This window comes from Nycticebus coucang, chromosome X (genome assembly GCF_027406575.1).
Source record: "Nycticebus coucang isolate mNycCou1 chromosome X, mNycCou1.pri, whole genome shotgun sequence".
Lineage (NCBI taxonomy): Eukaryota > Metazoa > Chordata > Mammalia > Primates > Lorisidae > Nycticebus > Nycticebus coucang.
The window spans coordinates 36,008,278-36,027,012 of NC_069804.1; the positions used below are offsets into that span (position 1 = coordinate 36,008,278).

Below are 18,735 nucleotides of genomic sequence, written 5' to 3' on the forward strand. Positions count from 1 at the left end.
ATTATTAGCTCAATTTTTGTCCCCTTATCCACTCGGAACATAAAGGCTGTTAACCAGTGTTGGTTAAGATGATTCCCTTTCCTTGGGTCCTCAAACTTTGCCCTACCCTCAGTCTGAGCCAGCACACAATTCCTCCTGAACAGCCAGACCCTTTTGTGAATAGGCTGGACTCAGAGTAAAACATTGCTTAATCTATTGTCCAGTTTCCACCCTTTCATCTCAGTTTCCAAAACACATTTTTTATATCTTTCTTCACTCCTTTTTATAAAATAAATTTTTTTCTTTTGTCTAATTCTTCAGATGCTTGCAGATTTTTTTTAATCAGAATATTATTTCTATTACAATAGTCCCTCTATGCAAGTCCTTTTAAATAAAGTGTTTCATTAATAAGTCTGGATTTGTTTTTTATTTGAAAAATTTAAGGTCAAATTTTTCCTTTTTATAAACATGGGTCCAATTCCCTTATTTTAAATCCACCTGGTGAGAAAAACTTTGAAAGTTTTATCTCCTGCTGCTGAGACTTTTTAGGGTTTTTTTATTATTATTAAAATCATTTTGTTTCATGTTAGTGTAGGGGGACCAAGGGAAAATCCTTCCTGTCACCCTCTGAAGGTCCTCTGAAAAGTCAACTCACAAGAGGCAAATTAATTGGAGAAAAGGTATACCTAGTTATTTAACATGTACATATGGGGAGAACTACACAGTGATTACCCACTCCCCAGTAGGGCTCAGAAGCTTAAATATTGTTATCAAAATGTTTAAACAACAGGGGGTTTTTAGTTTGGGTCCAATTGCTCATCACACCAAAATTCAACCAATAAGACAACCAGGATTTCCACAGAAGAAAGGAATTTTTAGTAAGACAAGTCTGGAGAACACGGAGAGCTGCTCAAATCTGGCTGTCTGACTAAAAGATATCAAGGGCTTTTAAAGGAGGGGCCATTTGCTTCGGAGCATGTAGTGATGTATCTCACAAAGGGTGCTATGTGCCTTGGGGGCAAGTTGTGGGGGAGGGTGAATCTTGGCCTCAGGAAGTCTGCCCTGGAGCCCTCAGAATCTCAAATCCTTTGTCTCGTGGAAAATCCATTGCAGTGGTGGGTGTGGTGGCTCAAGACTTTGGGAGGCCAAGGCAGGAGGATAACTAGAGGCCAGGAGTTCAAGTTTCTGGGAGACTACTTAGACAGTGAAGTAGTTAAGGGAGAGGATTATAAAAAACACATAGGGGTTCATGGAGTTGGTTACAGAAAAACAGATTATGGGAGAGGGGGAAAAAAGAATTTTGTTAAAGAGAAATAAAAGATTACCAGGGAGAAAACATGGATTAATCAATGGGGAACAGATAATAACTTGTAAATAGTTCTCTGACAGTCCACAGGTCTATTTAGGTGTGGCTCCATTCTTACATTTATAGGGCAAGGAAGGAAAAATAATTGTTTTCCTTGGTGTATCCAGATGTTAGGCAGATAAAGGAACTTTATCCTATGCTTTGGGAGATATGAAGTTGAGGGTACTCGAGGGACTTTGAAGCCTCTTCAGTCCAGCATGTAAAAAAAAACCATATATTTTTTTAATTTTTCTCAAGTGTTTATTTTAGAAAGTTTTATAATACAATGAATGTTTGTATATACTTCTCTTGGATTTAACAAGGTATATCTAGCTCTCTTTAGTCTCCATATATGCATAATATGTGTATGTGTGAATACAAATTTGTATACATCACTGTACATTATTACCAGCAGTAGAAGTGAATCATTTGAAATGAAGCTGCAGACATGACATTCTTCTCTAATTCACTGTTCATCTCTTATGAACATGATCATCCTTCCACAACATTGCATGATACTGTTAAAAATTTAATTTAACATGGAAACAGTGATATACTTGTACAATGTTCAGATTTCCTCAGTTGTGCCCATAATGTATAATGTCTTTTATAGCATTCTTTTTTTTTCATTCCAAGATCCAATTCAAGATTTCATATTGTATTTGGTTGGCATGTCCTTCTATTTTCTTGTAATTTTAAATGTATACTATTTTTTCTTTCATTAAATTCATAGTTTTTAAGTGTTCAAGCTCGTTGTCTTGTAGAATGTTGAAATGTGGTTGTGTTTGATTGTGATTAGGTTCAGGTTGGACAGTTTTGGTGAGGATGGTGCACAGATGATGATCTCACTGCATCTTGTCCGAAGGCCACGATTATCAGCTTGTCCATTATTTATGTTGCTAAGTTTGATCACCTAATTAAGATAGTATTTGCCAGATCTTCCTGTTGTAAAGGTATCTTGCTCCTTTTGTAAATAAAACATTATCTACTTTGATACTTCTCAAATATCCTGTTGACCGACAGCTTTTTGCCTAGTGAATTTTAGTATCCACTAAAGACCCTTGCCAGGATCAGTTATTAAATTGGTGATAATTTTATCTTCCCCTCTATATTTATTAGCTCCTTTGTTACAACACCATATTTTTAGAGTGATGGGTTCATCATGTCTGCCAAACTGGTCTCAAAGTCCTGACTTTACATGATTCTCCCATCTTGCCCTCCCAAATGCTGGGATTACAGGTATGGGGCAAGATAGAGTCTTTGGGCTTCCTTGCCAGTGGTTCCACTTGAAGGCACCATGTTTTCCTCGTATAGCTATAACTGTGCACAGTGATGTCATGCTTAGACTACTGTTTGGTACTCTGCCACTATTCTTTCATTGCATAGATAAGTGTATGGGACATTTTACCTGTGCGGACTTCCTATGCTGCTCACCAGCCACCATGAGCTAAATAACAGCATGCCATACTTGCTGTCAGTTTCTAAGTTCTTCAGCCAATGAAAATCTGGTGCAAACCTCCCTGGCATAACCCTCTGCACATCACAGACATGAGCCCGGTGCCAGCTGAGCATGGTGGTGCATGTCTGTAGTTCTACCTGCTCAGGAGGCTGAGGCTGGAGATTCCTTGAGCCTAGGAGTTTGAGGTTGCAGTGAGCTATGATAATGTTACTGCACTCCAGCCTAGGCAACAGAGACACTATCTCTAAACAAGCAAGCAAGCAAACAAACAAACATTCCTATTTTGTGGTATTATTTCCTTGAGCCCCAACATTAGCTTCCCTCTTGTGGGTTTAGCTTTCAGTGTTTTCTTTTGTATTTAGTTATCTAGTTCCATGGATGGAAGCATATGTCATATTCATGGTTGTTCATTATTTTAATTAATAACGGTTTATTTATATTGAGAGAAATTTCTGCATTATGAAGTCCACATATCCTACAAAGATAGGAACCAGAACCTCATATGCCAAACCTCCTTTTAGCTAAAAACAGACATGTGGCCTTGACTTTGCCAACAAGGAACATTATGGATGAAATTGATTCAAAAATGAGAAAATAGGACCAGCATTGAGCTTCCATTCTGTCTGGCTTGATTGGCAGGAGAGCTTTAAGTGAAAACAGAGATGACTTGCTCTCACGGAAATGGTCTCGGTGCTGGGAAATGCCGTAGTAGCCATAAAGTTAGGTTCTTAATGTTTATTGCCGGTAGCAATTGCACTTGCAGCTGCAGCAGAAATTTCTCAATTAATACAACTGTGTTTCTTGGTGTGTTACCCTCTGGATATTTTCTCTAGGCTTCACTAAACTTTGTAAACTACTCAATATCCTTCAATGAGCCATTTTCATTTAAGCTAGCCAGCGTGGACTCACTGTGCAGAGGGAGGTTATTTCTGTTATACATTCATTATCAAGGACTGTTTTGATTAAGCACAACATAAATACTTTCATGAAAACTAACAGCAAATTATGGTAAAACAAATAACTGCTAGAGATGTTAAGGGTAAGACCAGATGTCAGGTCCCTATATTCCCAGGTTCTTGGTTCCCAGACTGAAGAATGGTTACTGGTACCAAGGCGACAGAGTAAATGAGCAGAGCAAGCGGGTGCAAGCAGGCAAAGTGCCAAAGTTTAAACAAGAGTGACTCTTGGCTGGCTCACCAAAATGTTAGGGTGGCAAGGTAGTCATAGAAATAATTAAAGAGAGCAAAAGCAAGTAAAGTTTTAGCATGAAAGGAAAAGTTTATTTCAATGAAATGTCCATCTCAATTACCTGGACAGTAGGCCAGTCTCCATCTTAGCCACCACAGGTATCATGGAAAGCACACTGCTAGATTTTATACCCAACTTTTGAGGTGTCAGCTACTTCTTAGAAGTTTCCCACATTCTTGATCAACTCTGTTCTCACAACATGTTCCCCTAACAGCTCATATCTATCTGTCCATGTCAGAAAGTCCCAGGGTCATTAATCAGTTAAAACAATCAGCTCCCCAAAACAACCCACTTGCAAGGTCTTACACCTGCAGGGTCTCAATTAGCCCCATTCCCCTAACAACTCAGACCAGCCTGACTCAGGCCAGCCCAAAATAGACTAACCACAACTGGCATCCACCTTTCTCATGTGTAACTACCTGCCTAACCTAACAAAGATATGCTTTCTTTGCTTGAACAAGTCAACACAGACTAAAATGTGCAATTTTTAATCTACTAAATATTTTTGTTTTCTTCTTGTTAAAAGGGAGAGGACAAAATAATAGCATGCTTTCACTTAACATAAGCAGCAATACTCCTTCATTAATTCACTTCAGGTCTATATCAACTCTCTTATTCTTGAAATTAGTCTACAGAAATGGTAATTTTTTTCAAAAAACATTATATGAGATAACATTCAATTAATTCACTATAAATAATTTGTGCCAACAAGTCCTGATAAGAAGGACATAGTAGGTACTTCGGATGCTTTGGAAAGACATATAACTTTGGTACTTTTGTTTTAATGGTGGGTGACAAGGAGGATACGGTGCATTGTATTTTCATCAAATATATTCACCAGACTTCCCTGAACTTTGTCTTTCTCTTAGAGAAGTGGAAAAATAGACTTCTCTGTACCGTGTATATAGGTTTGGCCCTGTGATTTATTTTACCCACATGATTTATAAATAGAATTGAACCATGTTGGTTCTGAAACGAGTTCATAGCCAAAATGAGCTTTGCTATTTATATCTTTTTTATCTGCCATGAGACTGGAAATATCTTAGGTTGAGGTTCTAGTCAGTTTGAGTCCTAGAGTAAGTCATATCTGATCCATAACAGATATGTAAAGTCAGTAAGAAATAAATCTTTGTTGTGGTAAGTCACTGAGCTTTTTTGATTGAAAGTTACTACTGCAAACACAGCTTAAGGTTACTGATAAAATCTGTTTTTATATGTTATACACAGTATAATCAATCAATTAGTTTTTAGAGGTGAACAGTTTCTAGGCTTTTAAATTGATAGATCTATAGAAAACCACAATATAGACAGAAGAACTTTTTTTTTGAGACCGAGTCTCACTGTGTCTCCCTGGGTACAGTGCCATGGCGTCATAGCTCACAGCAACTTCAAACTCTTGGGCTCAAACAATCCTCGTCTTAGCGTCCCAAGAGGCTGGGATTACAGGCACCCGCCACAAGGCCCAGCTAGTTTTTCTATTTTTAGTGGAGACAGGGTCTTACTGTTCCTCAGGCTGATCTTGGAAGTCCTGAGCTCAAGCAATCCACCCACGTCGGCCTCTCAGAGTGATAGGATTACAGGCATGAGCCACCATGCTCAGCCAGAAGAATGTTCTGTTAGATCTCTATTTGTGCTAAGTTTTCTAAACATCCTCACTTAGTTGTGCTATGGGAAAATCTTAATAAGGATCTCTTTGGTCCAGGCATTTTCTTCAACCTGCTTCAATGAACACAGTTATCTCAAACTCCTGCACTCAAGCGATCTTACTGCCTTGGCTGTCCAGAGTGCTAGGATTATAGGCATGAGCCACCGTGCTTGGCTCAATGAGCACGTTTATTATTTTCATCTTTACAGTAAATTTCTGGATCATCTTAAGTATACAAGGTTTCACATCACCAGTCTAATGTACACAGTATACAAAACAAATATGCAATCACTTGACCCCAATAACTTTAAAATATGGAAAATAAGATAATTTTCTGAGAAGTTAATTATAATACTAGTGAACAAAAGAATAATTGAAGATTCAGAAAACAAACTTAAGGAGAGAGAAATGTTTCCAGTTTGTAAGACTTCATTCTATCTGAGTAAACGTGTATCTAAAAAATGATACCAATCTGAATGGAGTTTAGTCAGCTGATAAAGTGTAGGAAATGGAGAATGATTTAAGAAAGACATGGTGGTACCCACATGAGTATTTTACAGGGAGAACTTGGTTATAATGCCAGGCATATGCCTCCTGCAGGCATGGAAGTTGTAAGCACACTAAAATTGACATTATAATGGACCTGTGTTTTCTGATTTCATGCCAATGAAGCAGAATGCTGTTTATAATTTTCCTTCCTGTATACAAAAAAAAGAGTATGTGCTAGTCGTTTCATTTGTAAGAATTCTAGTGCATGTGAAAATTATTTCAGGTTGTGAGGTCTGAAATTGGTATTCTGGTTTCAACCTTCATTTCTATAAAACTGGTGTGCTGAATATTCTCCAATTACTCCTCCAGACATACTCCATTCATTCCTCCTTGCACCTCTTTGTTACAGAAGACTGACTTTATGGACCAAATTACATGGATTTCTGAGCATTTGTCTTACCATTGTGAGGTACCAGCAGGAGGGCAAAACCCAAGAGGAGGGGTGAAAATTCTGAAATAAAAAAGCAAGGATAAAAAAAAAATACAAAAAGGAACTCTGGCTAAAATTAACAAAATCAACCTTTTCACAACCTTGGCAATGAAACGAAATCCTACAACAATGTGAGGAGCATTTATTTGAGGGAAATAGCTGAGTCTTGGAAAGTACAGCGAGCTTTGTGGTAATTGAACTTTCTCCAAGCCCAGTCCTTCCTCCACACCTCTGAGGAAGCATTGGCAATCAGCAGACTCACAAGCTTGGGAGCTGTGAAAAGCAGCAGCTTAGCAGCCACTTGAAATACCAAAAAAAAAAAAAAAAAAAAAAAAAAAAGGGTTGGAGTTCCTCCTCTCAGAGAATTGTCACTATTTAAATAACCTGGGAGCTCCTGGGGAAAAGCCCCATTTAAACGGCTTCTTGCAACTTGACTGGAAATTATTGAGTGAAAAAAACACGTATCAAAAGCAATCAGCAGCAATTGGTTAACACTGTTGCTGCTTAAGAGCTACCAGTTGGGAAAAATGAGAGGCTGGACATAAAACTTAAAAGGCAGATTTGGAGAATCAGATGTCCATAGGAAGCTCTGAAAAACTCTTACACACTTGTAGGGATCTAGGAACCACAGGCATGTATAGGACTCTATTTATGCTCAGGAAAGACTTGAAAAAGCCTTCACCTCTAACCAGGTGACCCTGAAGTTCCACAAAAGCAAAAAGTGAAGACCAAGTTAAGGCTGTAAATTATCAGAGTGTTGAGCGTGTGCCCCAATAATACACTCTTCTTTGCAAAGGATGGAAAACTTAATGATGCAGAGGTTTAAGGAAATCTCTGACCAGTCATTAGTAACCACTAAGCAATAAAGTTTTTTTGTCTTGCAGTATCTTTTCGGGTATAGTCTCTTTCCCCTCTTAGCATGTCCAGCATCCTCCTTGCTAAGTTACGATGTAACTGAAACCTAGTTATTTATCTGAAATCCAGAGGGAGGAAAGAACAGATTTTGAAAGAAGCTCATAATGAAAGCAAGAAAAGAAAGAGACATGGGACAGAGAGATGGAGAAAGAGAGAGAAGGTAAAAAAAAAAAAAAAAAGAGGAGGAACAGCTGTTACAGGGGGTAGAGAGTCACTTGTCAGACCATTCTCGCATTTTATGAGGGAACTTTTTCCTGGAATACCTCTAGTTGATTTTCCTTTTTTTTTTTAATATATATTTTTTTATTATTGGGGATTCATTGAGGGTACAATAAGCCAGGTTACACTGATTGCAATTGTTAGGTAAAGTCCCTCTTGCAATCATGTCTTGCCCCCATAAAGTGTGACACACACCAAGGCCCCACTCCCCACCCTCCGTCCCTCTTTCTGCTTCCCCCCCCATAACCTTAATTGTCATTAATTGTCCTCATATCAAAATTGAGTACATAGAATTCATGCATCTCCATTCTTGTGATGCTTTACTAAGAATAATATCTTCCACTTCCATCCAGGTTAATACGAAGGATGTAAAGTCTCCATTTTTTTTAATGGCTGAATAGTATTCCATGGTATACATATACCACAGCTTGTTAATCCATTCCTGGGTTGGTGGGCATTTAGGCTGTTTCCACATTTTGGCGATTGTAAATTGAGCTGCAATAAACAGTCTAGCACAAGTGTCCTTATGATAAAAGGACTTTTTTCCTTCTGGGTAGATGCCCAGTAATGGGATTCCAGGATCAAATGGGAGGTCTAGCTTGAGTGCTTTGAGGTTTCTCCATACTTCCTTCCAGAAAGGTTGTACTAGTTTGCAGTCCCACCAGCAGTGTAAAAGTGTTCCCTTCCCTCCACATCCACGCCAGCATCTGCAGTTTTGAGATTTTGTGATGTGGGCCATTCTCACTGGGGTTAGATGATATCTCAGGGTTGTTTTGATTTGCATTTCTCTAATATATAGAGATGATGAACATCTTTTCATGTGTTTGTTAGCCATTCGTCTGTCATCTTTAGAGAAAGTTCTATTCATGTCTCTTGCCCATTGATACATGGGATTGTTGGCTTTTTTCATGTGGATTAATTTGAGTTCTCTATAGATCCTAGTTATCAAGCTTTTGTCTGATTGAAAATATGCAAATATCGGGGCGGCGCCTGTGGCTCAGTGAGTAGGGCGCCGGTCCCATATGCCGGAGGTGGCGGGTTCAAACCCAGCCCCGGCCAAAAACCACAAAAAAAAAAAAAAAAAAAAAAAAAAAAGAAAATATGCAAATATCCTTTCCCATTGTGTAGGTTGTCTCTTTGCTTTGGTTATTGTCTCCTTAGCTGTACAGAAGCTTTTCAGTTTAATGAAGTCCCATTTGTTTCTTTTTGTTGTTGTTGCAATTGCCATGGCAGTCTTCTTCATGAAGTCTTTCCCCAGGCCAATATCTTCCAGTGTTTTTCCTATGCTTTCTTGGAGGATTTTTATTGTTTCATGCCTTAAATTTAAGTCCTTTATCCATCTTGAATCAATTTTTGTGAGTGGGGAAAGGTGTGATTTTCTCCAATATTTTATTGGACGTAACTGGGTCACATTCCATCTTTAGATCATAGATTTAGCTTTTACCTTATATAAAATCATCTCCATGCAAAACATCATTAGAATTGGAGGTTATACAGAGAGAAGAAGCAGAAATAACTGTAGAATAGGTAGCCATAATGCTTGCCACAGAAAGCTTCCATAGCACTTACCATGTTATATTTAGATGTTTTTATTCACACAGCTGCCTCTTCTCTTAGACTATGAACTCCTTATAGATATAGATAAGGACTTTCATTTTTATATTTATTAATATATTACCTATCATGAGGCCTAACCTAATATAGGTATATAATATTTTAAAAAAATTAATAGATAAAAGTAATACATAATTGTCAAAGACAAAATTTTGAAAAAGATTGGTTTAGAAAAATTGGGAAGATAGTCTAGTCCATAATAAAAAATAAGGTCCTATCTGTTTTAGGCTCTTCACTACTGTAAGAATACTAGAAGGTTTTCCTTTGGAATCTGGCGCTCCTAGACCCAATATTTCTATATCAGTCCTATTTTTTAAATGACTTTCAAAAAATGAACTTCCATAATGACACTTTATTTTTTTAAAAAATTAGCTATCTTTAAGAGGAGCCAAAACTCATCATTAAAGAATAAAAGTATCATTCCTCATGGTGTCACAATAGTTTCATGAATATTTTACAAAATTGAGTCATGGACATTGCAATTTTCTCCTGGGATGCTGGGAGCTTGAAATGATGAACGTTTGATATAAAATTAAAAGTTTCAGCTTCATGTTTGAAGGTGATCTAAAAGTTTAAATCTTCCCCAAGCCCAATTAAATATTCATTAAAATCAGATATGAGTTTATGAATACAAAAACAGCCTTCACATCATATTGTTTTTCTTCTCAAAGAAACTAAATGTAAGCGGAATAATTATCTGTTCTCCTCTTTGTTTTAATTCATAATCATTACAGTTATATCATGTGTGTGTTATTCTCTATACACAATACTGCTACTTATTTTAGGTAATTTCTTTGTCAGGGAAAAAGTCTAAGATGCTTTGTACTCTAGTAATTTCCATATTTGATTACATTAAAACAATTGTTAAATGAAATAATAAAAATAAATGAATATTTTAGCCTCATTTGATTGGAAGTATCATACTTTATCCTGATAGCACAGGTATGCTTTTCTGCTTATTATATAAGTTAGTAAATGTGTTGTCTTGGAACACTTTGAATAATTTCTGATTATAAATCTAAAAACCTATTCTTTCAATTAAAAAAATGATTTCGCTATTCTGTCGAGGACTTGATATCTAGAAATGTAATTCCACCATGGGTGCTTGCTATATTCTAATTAGATAGAGAAGGGTGGGGCCAAATTTTGAAGTGAAACATTCTATGATTAAAATTGTTTGAGAAGTTTTGTCAATGCTATGAGATCTTGATGAAAGAGTTTTGTCATCAAGAGAAGTAAAAGATGAGATGGACCAATATCAAAGGCAAGAAATACTAGTTTTAGAATCAAGCCATGCAAAATAAAAAAAAAAAAATTGTTAAAACCATAACCAGCACAACAACTAGGAGTTTTACCGACATCCCTTGGCCAGTGAACATAAGGAAAGATTCTTGGATTCACATCATTAGTAAGTATCCAAGCATTCAGGTGGCAGAGACTAGAAAGGCTGGATCTCAGTATAATGGAAAATGAAGAAACAGTTTTAATAGCTCTCATCAAAGTAGCCACCTATAAATAAGGAAACCAGGCCCAATGGGATCTTCCTAGGAAAGCTCACTTTTCACCTCTGTCCAGGTTAGTGTTCATCAGAATAGAAAATTACTGTGGTGGTACAGATGCTAGAGGTGAGACCTTGATGCTAATTCACTCTAATCTGATTTTTTAGCATTAGAGCTCTTAATTGTTAAAGTAGACCAATGTTGGCATCGTTAGAGCCATACCAAGCAACAGAAATCATCACAACTATATTATGTAGTGTTATAATTCTTCTATTTTATCATTAGTTATTTTTGTTACATTCTTACTATGCCTAATTTATAAATTAGCCTTTACATAGGTATGTATGAATAGGAAAAAATCAGGGTATAGGCAGTGCCCGTAGCACAGTGGTGATGGAGCCAGCCACATACATCGAGGCTGGCAGGTTTGAACCCGGCCCAGGCCAGCTAAAACAACAATGACAACTGCAACAACTACAGCAACAACAACAACAAAATAGCTGGGCGTTCTGGTGGGTGCCTATGGTCCCAGCTACTTGAGAAGCTGAGGCAAGAGAATCGCTTGAGTCCAAGAATTTGAGGTTGCTGTGAGCTGTGGCGCCATAGCATTCTACCCAGGGCGACAGCTTGAGACTCCAAAAACAAACAAACAAACAAAAAAAACAGGGTATAGAGGGTTTGGTGCTATCTGTAGTTGCAGGTATCCACCAGGAGTCTTGGAATATACCCCCTGTAGATAAGGGGCAGCTACTGTAACTGTCTTAAGAGTGAAATTTTTCCTCAGTGATAGAATTGTCAACTATGAGGAAACTACCCTGGGACTCATTGATTAGTTCTGTACCCACAGTTCACTGTTTTTTTTTTTTTTTTTTTTTTTTTGATAGGTAACTGAGACTAATGAAAATATATCAGATCTGGAAATTATTGTGGCTTTTTGCAATCCCTTTAATGCTTTTGGGTCTAAGTTTCCCAGATGGAAACACAAAGGGCTAGAACTCTGTTGTTTTTAAACTTTATCAAGCTTTAACATTCTGAAAGGTTTCTCATTGTTCTTCCCCTTTTCCTATTCTGTGCTTAAGCTCATCATTTTTTATTCCCTGCACTCCATCCTGGATAAGTTTCCCTGCTGTTTCTTGTCATTTTTGCCAAACAGGAGACACCTCCAGAGACTGTCAGACACTACATAATTATCATCAATACTAGACAATAAGACTTCATCACGGAGAGAAGTCTGAGCAAGCATGAAAGGAACAGTCATTGAACTGAAATAAATGGACAAGCAGTATCACCAAGACCAAAAGGTGCCTCACACTGGATTATTATCTTTGTTTTTCTTCCTTTTCTTTTCTGGTCATTTTTTTTTTTTTTAATCTGTGAAAGTTCTAAAAATGAAAATATACGGGGTTGCGCCTGTGGCTCAGTGAGTAGGGTGCTGGCCCCATATACCCAGGGTGGCAGGTTTGAACCCGGCCCCAGCCACATTGCAACAAAAAATAGCCAAGCGTTGTGGTGGGCACCTGTAGTCCCAGCTACTCGGCAGGCTGAGGCAAGTGAATCACCTAAGCCCAAGAGCTGGAGGTTGCTGTGAGCTGTGATGCCACCGCACTCTACCGAGGGTGACAAAGTGAGACTCTGTGTCTTAAAAAAAAAATATATATATATATAATATATGAATGACAAATCATAAGGGCTTCCTGGTTTCTCCTCCTCACCTCCTAGCTTGAGAGGCACTAATAATTTTTAATGAACTGGATCCACAGTGTGCCAGTAATCTCCAACATCCATGCTGCCAGTATCGTCTTCTGCTTGTGCTTAAAAATGTTGCAAAATATGTGTGTATATATAAACATATATGTGCTTTTTTTTTCTGTTTCAGCTTTAAGGAGAAGTCAAAATTTTTCTGCTAAAAAATCAAATGAGTGATGATTATGATTTTAAAGATAGAAATTACTTACCCTGGAGAGAACTAAATGTAGATGATTCTAAATTTAGTGTGGTTATTGTTATTCTTTCACAAAAGAAAAAAGTCTTCATTGTTACTGAAATGAGTCTAAACACCAACTGTGGTCATTTTCAAGGGCTACAAGTGAGTTTTTGTTTAACACCAGCTATTTCATTCAGATTACAGAAAGATAAAGAAAGAAGAACAATGTAGCTCGTTGTTCAGTGAAAAGGAGTTTAAATTTGTGAAGGATAGTGAATTAGTCACACATCAGAAAGGTGGGGGATGAGAAAATATGAATTTACGGACCAGAATATTGCCACCATACACTACATTAGGTGCAATAACCGAAGTGAGTATAATGAATTGCTGTTATTTCCATGTCCTAAAAGCCTGGCAAGTGCATAAAGATGTTGGGCAAGCTATATTGAGGTTTAGAAAATGACTGTTTCTGGGCGGCGCCTGTGGCTCAGTGAGTAGGGCGCCAGTCCCATATGCCGGAGGTGGCGGGTTCAAACCCAGCCCCGGCCAAAAAAAAAAAAAAAAAAAAAAAAAAAAAGAAAATGACTGTTTCTAAAACTAGGAAGGGTGAAATAAACTGGCATTTGTTAGGGCAAGTTAATGCAGTGGGAAGCCCAACAGAACCCATTTGGGGTCTTAGCAGTGCTTGATCCACACTGGTCCTGATTGTGTTTACCCTATCCAGTAATTCTGTAAAGCATGGGGTATCCAGGGCTCAGGGGCTATTGAAGGAACTCCAACAAAATTGAATTAACACATGAAATAAAAGATAATTAAGAAAAAGATCACTGAACCCCGCAGTCTTGTCTGCTGCTTATATCTATATGGAGTAGTGTGTATTTTAAAATTGCTATTTTCTGACGCCTTGCAAAGCGTCAACATTTTAAAGTTGTCTGTGACCACGCCTAGAGCTAACTTCTTAGACTTTGCAACTACCAATATATCTACAATTTTTATGGAGGAAAAATGAAAAGACTAGTGATTTTTTTCTATTAAAAAATGCAAGAAAATGCCTGTTCACTCATTCATTGAGTAAACAGTTATTAGTTATTTCCATGTTCTGTGAAATGTCCTAGGAAACAGAGAGAAAATGTGGCACGTAGTGTCCCTCTTATGAAAGAACTTATAGTATCTAAAGTTGAGAGGAGACAGATCTGTCAACAGAGAATTCAATCCAACATGCTAAGTGTAAGCAATATTCACTTGTCCTATAACGTTATGTTCTGGGGAGGAGAGAAGGCCTAGTTGCTTGTCTTGAGCATTTCTTTGTCACTTGTTTTCTAAAGTGTCACTAGTAATTTGCAAAAACAAACACATTGTAGACACTAACATTAGTGACTGATCCTTAGTTAGATTTTAGAGTGTATTCAAGTTTATTTTTACATGCTTACTTGGGCTTATTTGTCTTCTGATATTTTCTGACATGGCAAATGTCTGAGCTAGCAGAAAGGGATTAGATAGGACCTTTACTCATTATTCCTGTCTATGTCATTATCAGAACAAACTACTTGTAATAAATGAGAGGAAGAGGAAAAAGCATAGTATTCCAAAGATGAGATTTAACCTAGTTTTCAATTTTACCCATGATAATTTTTTGTAAAGAGATAGGCAAGTATTACTAAACACACATTCACTGTGCTATAATTTTCTTTAATCTTTTGCAAATGGTTTTCTTTTGGAGAGAAGGTTTATTAAATTCTGGACATGAAAAAGAGAATGTGTCACACTTGAAAGTGCTTATGCTAGAGAAATTTTGAGACCCTGACTGATCCACAAGATTCAGAGTATGCTATGGAAAGAAGTGCTATTTGTCACATTCAAGAGTTTGGGTTTCTCAATGAAAACATTTTAAGTAGGTCACTTATATGATCAGATGTGCATGTTTATCCAGTTCTTCTTTTGTATGTGTAGAATTTAGTTTTGTATGAGCTAAAAATGGCAGAAAAACATAGAAATAAAGATACATTTGCAATAGTTCCAGTCATAAATGAGAAGACTTGGTGTTGATGTTGAGTGGGATAGAGAAGTGAATCCAGAGAAGAGGGGACTGATTTGAGATATGGTATGATGGCAGAATGAATATATTGGTAACCAATTCATCAGGTTCAGGTTTTTGCCTTTTAGGATTGAGTTGTAAAGATCAAGATAGATGTTAGGAAACAAGAGAATAGGTGAGGTTTAGAAAACTCTAGAGTTAGAGATACCTCTGAAATTGATGAAAGCGAAACATATAGATTTACATAAAACAGTCAGTGTTAAGGTATGGGGATAAGTATAGTGGCATTGGCTGGAGGAAATTGCTTGGGGGTTATGGCTTATAGGTGGAAATATAAAATGTGTTTTTTTCTCAGAGAGGGCGAGTAAGAATGAACTCTGAGTAAACTGGTAACTTGAGAGGCTGGAAGAGAAAAATGTTGTTTTGACTGACCTTGAGAAAGAGATCTGGGATTTGAGCAAAACCTGGAACAAATAAAAGAATGATAGTTAAGAGAGAGATTTTCAGTAGCGACAATCAAACACAGCAGAGAGGACAAGTTGAGTCAAGACTTCAAAAGTGCCATTAGGACCTGCCAATTAGAAATTACTAATTACAATAGTGAGAGCAGTGTTATTTAAATGTTCTGGAAAGGGCCGGCAGCCTGGAGGTGACAGCCCAAGGTGGCACAGCTGCAGCTGGACCCCGCCAGGGAGGTGGTGGGAGGGGGATGGGCGGGGCTGTGTGGGGAGGGGACGGGCGTGAGTAGAGGCTGCCTGACGGCGGTGGGCAGGCGGCTGTGTTGTCTGGGCATAAGGCCAGCAGAGCGGCTCCCAGACCGTGGACTGCACCTACTTGGTGACCACCAGTCGAACCCTAGGCCGGCAGCCTGAGCCTTTCCTTTGCTGCCTCTGCTGCCAGGAGGACCCGGAGCTGGACTCAGACGAGGTTGAGACGAGGGCATTTCTGATTGACAGGGACCCACCTGCTTTGGTCCTACCCTAAACTCCCTCTGCCACGGGAAACTATTGAGGAGTTGGCAGAAAAGGTGGACTGAAAGAAGCAGAGTGTGACAACATGGTGTCTCTTGTGTGACTGATTAAGGAAAGGTTAGGGACTTCACAACCCCCCCACGCTCCCCCGTGAAGCGCATGTGCAGAGTCCTGCAGCCTCAAGCAGAGGAGCTCACACAGATGGTCTCTACTATGTCTGACGGTTGGAAATTTGAACAGCTGATTAGCATTGGGTCATCCTATAACTATGGAAATGAGAGAACTGAGTAATTTTACCAATGGCATTGTCACAGAGCTGGGTGAAAAGGCAAAAATTCTGCAGGAGAATTTATGATATAAGAGTTTATGGATATAAACTAAGAATCTGAAATCGCAGAAATCCTAACTGTTGAGGGAGCAGTCTGAGGGCCTCTGTGAAGCTCTGTCTTGCTCCGGTACAGTAACCGGGCTGCAGAGCTGAGCTCAGTCTGGCCCCTGAGTGGAGAAGTGTTTTGATCAAAACCAAAGGCATCTCATCCCCGCCCACAGAACTCTGAAGACAGATACAATGTCTAGCTGCATAATCCTTTTTCAAAATTTGCTTTTGTTCCCTTAGCCAGTATTGTAACAGATCTTTGCAACAGCAGCTGGACCAGGTGCCCAGTTGGAGCCTTTGGGGGATCTGGAGAAGTGAGACAGCGGCCTAGCTCCTTGGAATGGCCTGTATTTCAAGGAAGCTGGAGCAAATGAATGTTGTCCCTGAGCCGTGCCATGGTTCCACTCTAGTGTGCCACATGGGGCATTAGCAGTCTCTTCTGGGAACTCTGTCTTTTCTTCCTTTTTTGCAATCTCAGAATCATGCAGCAGATGCAGAGGGTTCCAACTGCACCTTATCGAATTGAAGTTTTGGGTAAAGCATAGAGTTGCCAGAATACCCCATATTCCTATGAGCAGAGCCTCTGTGAGGAGAGGGAAAATGAAGTATCCTTTGCTGTGGTTGGAGGTTGGCGACCACTGCTCTAGAATCAGAGCACCCAGCTGCCACCACGTGGAGCTTTGCCTCCATTGTCTCCAGCAGCCAGGACCCTCTGGCAAGCTTGTTTTCTCCCCAAGGGGAGATTTGAGACAAGGCAGCATCCTGAACTGAATCAGACAGACAGACGGGAGCGTGACATAGTTGCTATAACTGCATCCGCAGCCTTTTCTAACCCTGTGTTCACCCTGTCTTCCTTCCCTGGCTTTTAAAATTGGACCAAAGATTAAGGAACTTTGCGGCCCTTCTGATGGCTTGGGCTGGGGAAGTCTGTTCCTTTGAAAGTTGCCAAATGTGTTATGTTGTATGTAAGAGAGGTGTAATTTCTGTGACTGTCTTTGGAAATGCCTTGAGTGAATGTGCAATGTTTGTGTCTTTTCTTGGTTTCTAGCCTTGACGCACCTGTTCCACGGTGGTGTTAGTGACTCTGCAGCATCCCCAGTAATGACATGCATTTTCTGGGTGGTCTGGGACCCCTGGGTCTCTCACCCATCCTCACAATTACTACTTTCTGTAGAGTGCCATGTTTTTGAGGGTTCAGTACTTGTTTGATCAGGGTGTAGGAAAGCCCTCCTTTGGGCTGTGCCCACAGAGCTTGAATCCGTACTTTCTCTCAGAGTGAGTAGTCAGAGTCACTATTCTCTTGGTGAGTAGTCACGGAATGCAAAAGAGCCAGAGAATCCTTTTTCTTCCCTCTCTAGATAAACTTCACTGGTGTGGCAAATGGTAATGGCAAAAGTGGAGATATCTCTGAGGATTGCAACATCTCTGAAAGTCTTCTCGGGGAGGCACTCTGGGGGCACTTTAACAGCTGAGGTTCTCTGTGCTTCACAGCTTGACTACTTACCAGGTGGGTCTATGGGAGTAATTTCTAGAAATGACTGTAGGCTAAGTTGAGTGTCTTTCGAGCTTGTGACCTGACTCTGCCCAGATGGATTAACTTTTCTCTAGTATTCTCATTTTTTAAATTTATTTCTCTGTATCTGCAGAGTAATCTAGAATTATGTGTCCTGGGCTTTCTGCTCATATATTATGTCTACACACCAACGTAAGTATACACGTCAGTGCCTCAAAATTCTGGCCCATGCTTAGTATTTTTACAGCCGTAAAATGTTAGATGAGCTTCCATCTGCAGTAAAAGCAGCCGCCCCTGCAAGAGGCTTATGGGCATCCACCTTGTGAGATCTTTCAGGGAAAAAAAGATTTGGGTAGAGTCAATGAAACGTAGAGATAGCAGGGACAGCTGCCTGAGCAGAGCAGGAGAGAGAACTTTGAAGGAGGTGCCCTTTGGCCAAGCCAAATAAGTAATGTCAGTCTGACAAGGAAGAAAGACAGCTTAACTTGGGGCCTTGCGCCTGATCAGCTTCATTCAGGCCCTGTACCCCTGCTTCCCTGGGGTTTGCCCTGATGGTCAGCCAGGCTGGACTGATGCCTTGGTCCGAACCCCAGCTCCATCACCAAGTTCAGCCAGGAGGTCTGGAGGGCAGACATTGGGAAAGTACCTCATGAATGGACTGTTACTGTCATTGTTCTTCTCAGAATCCCACAGCTGGCCCTTTAAAAAGACTGCTATTGACCCCAGACATATGCTCTGGGAAATAGACAGGAATGATATTTCTGTTCTCTTGGAGGGAGGGCTGGTCTTGATCAAGTTCCCTCCTCACTGAATCCCAATGACAGTTGAATTGTTCCAGTGCTCCAGGGGTCTGAGGATGATTCATTTAAGATCTCTGGGAGACAATTTCACCCCAACCCTTTATGAACTAAGCTGGTGTTCCTGCTTGAAAGCCTTGTCCCTCTGGGAAAGTCTGGCTGGCCAGAGAGGTCTGCACAGTGGCTTAGGGCTGTCATGTGACCAGTGACCCACACT

General features: G+C 39.4%; 1 pseudogene; it reads left to right on the top strand.

The window, feature by feature from the left end:
• Positions 1 to 3,832: 3,832 nt before the first annotated feature.
• On the top strand, positions 3,833 to 16,187 carry LOC128576759 (BTB/POZ domain-containing protein KCTD2-like; annotated as a pseudogene).
• Positions 16,188 to 18,735: the final 2,548 nt, after the last annotated feature.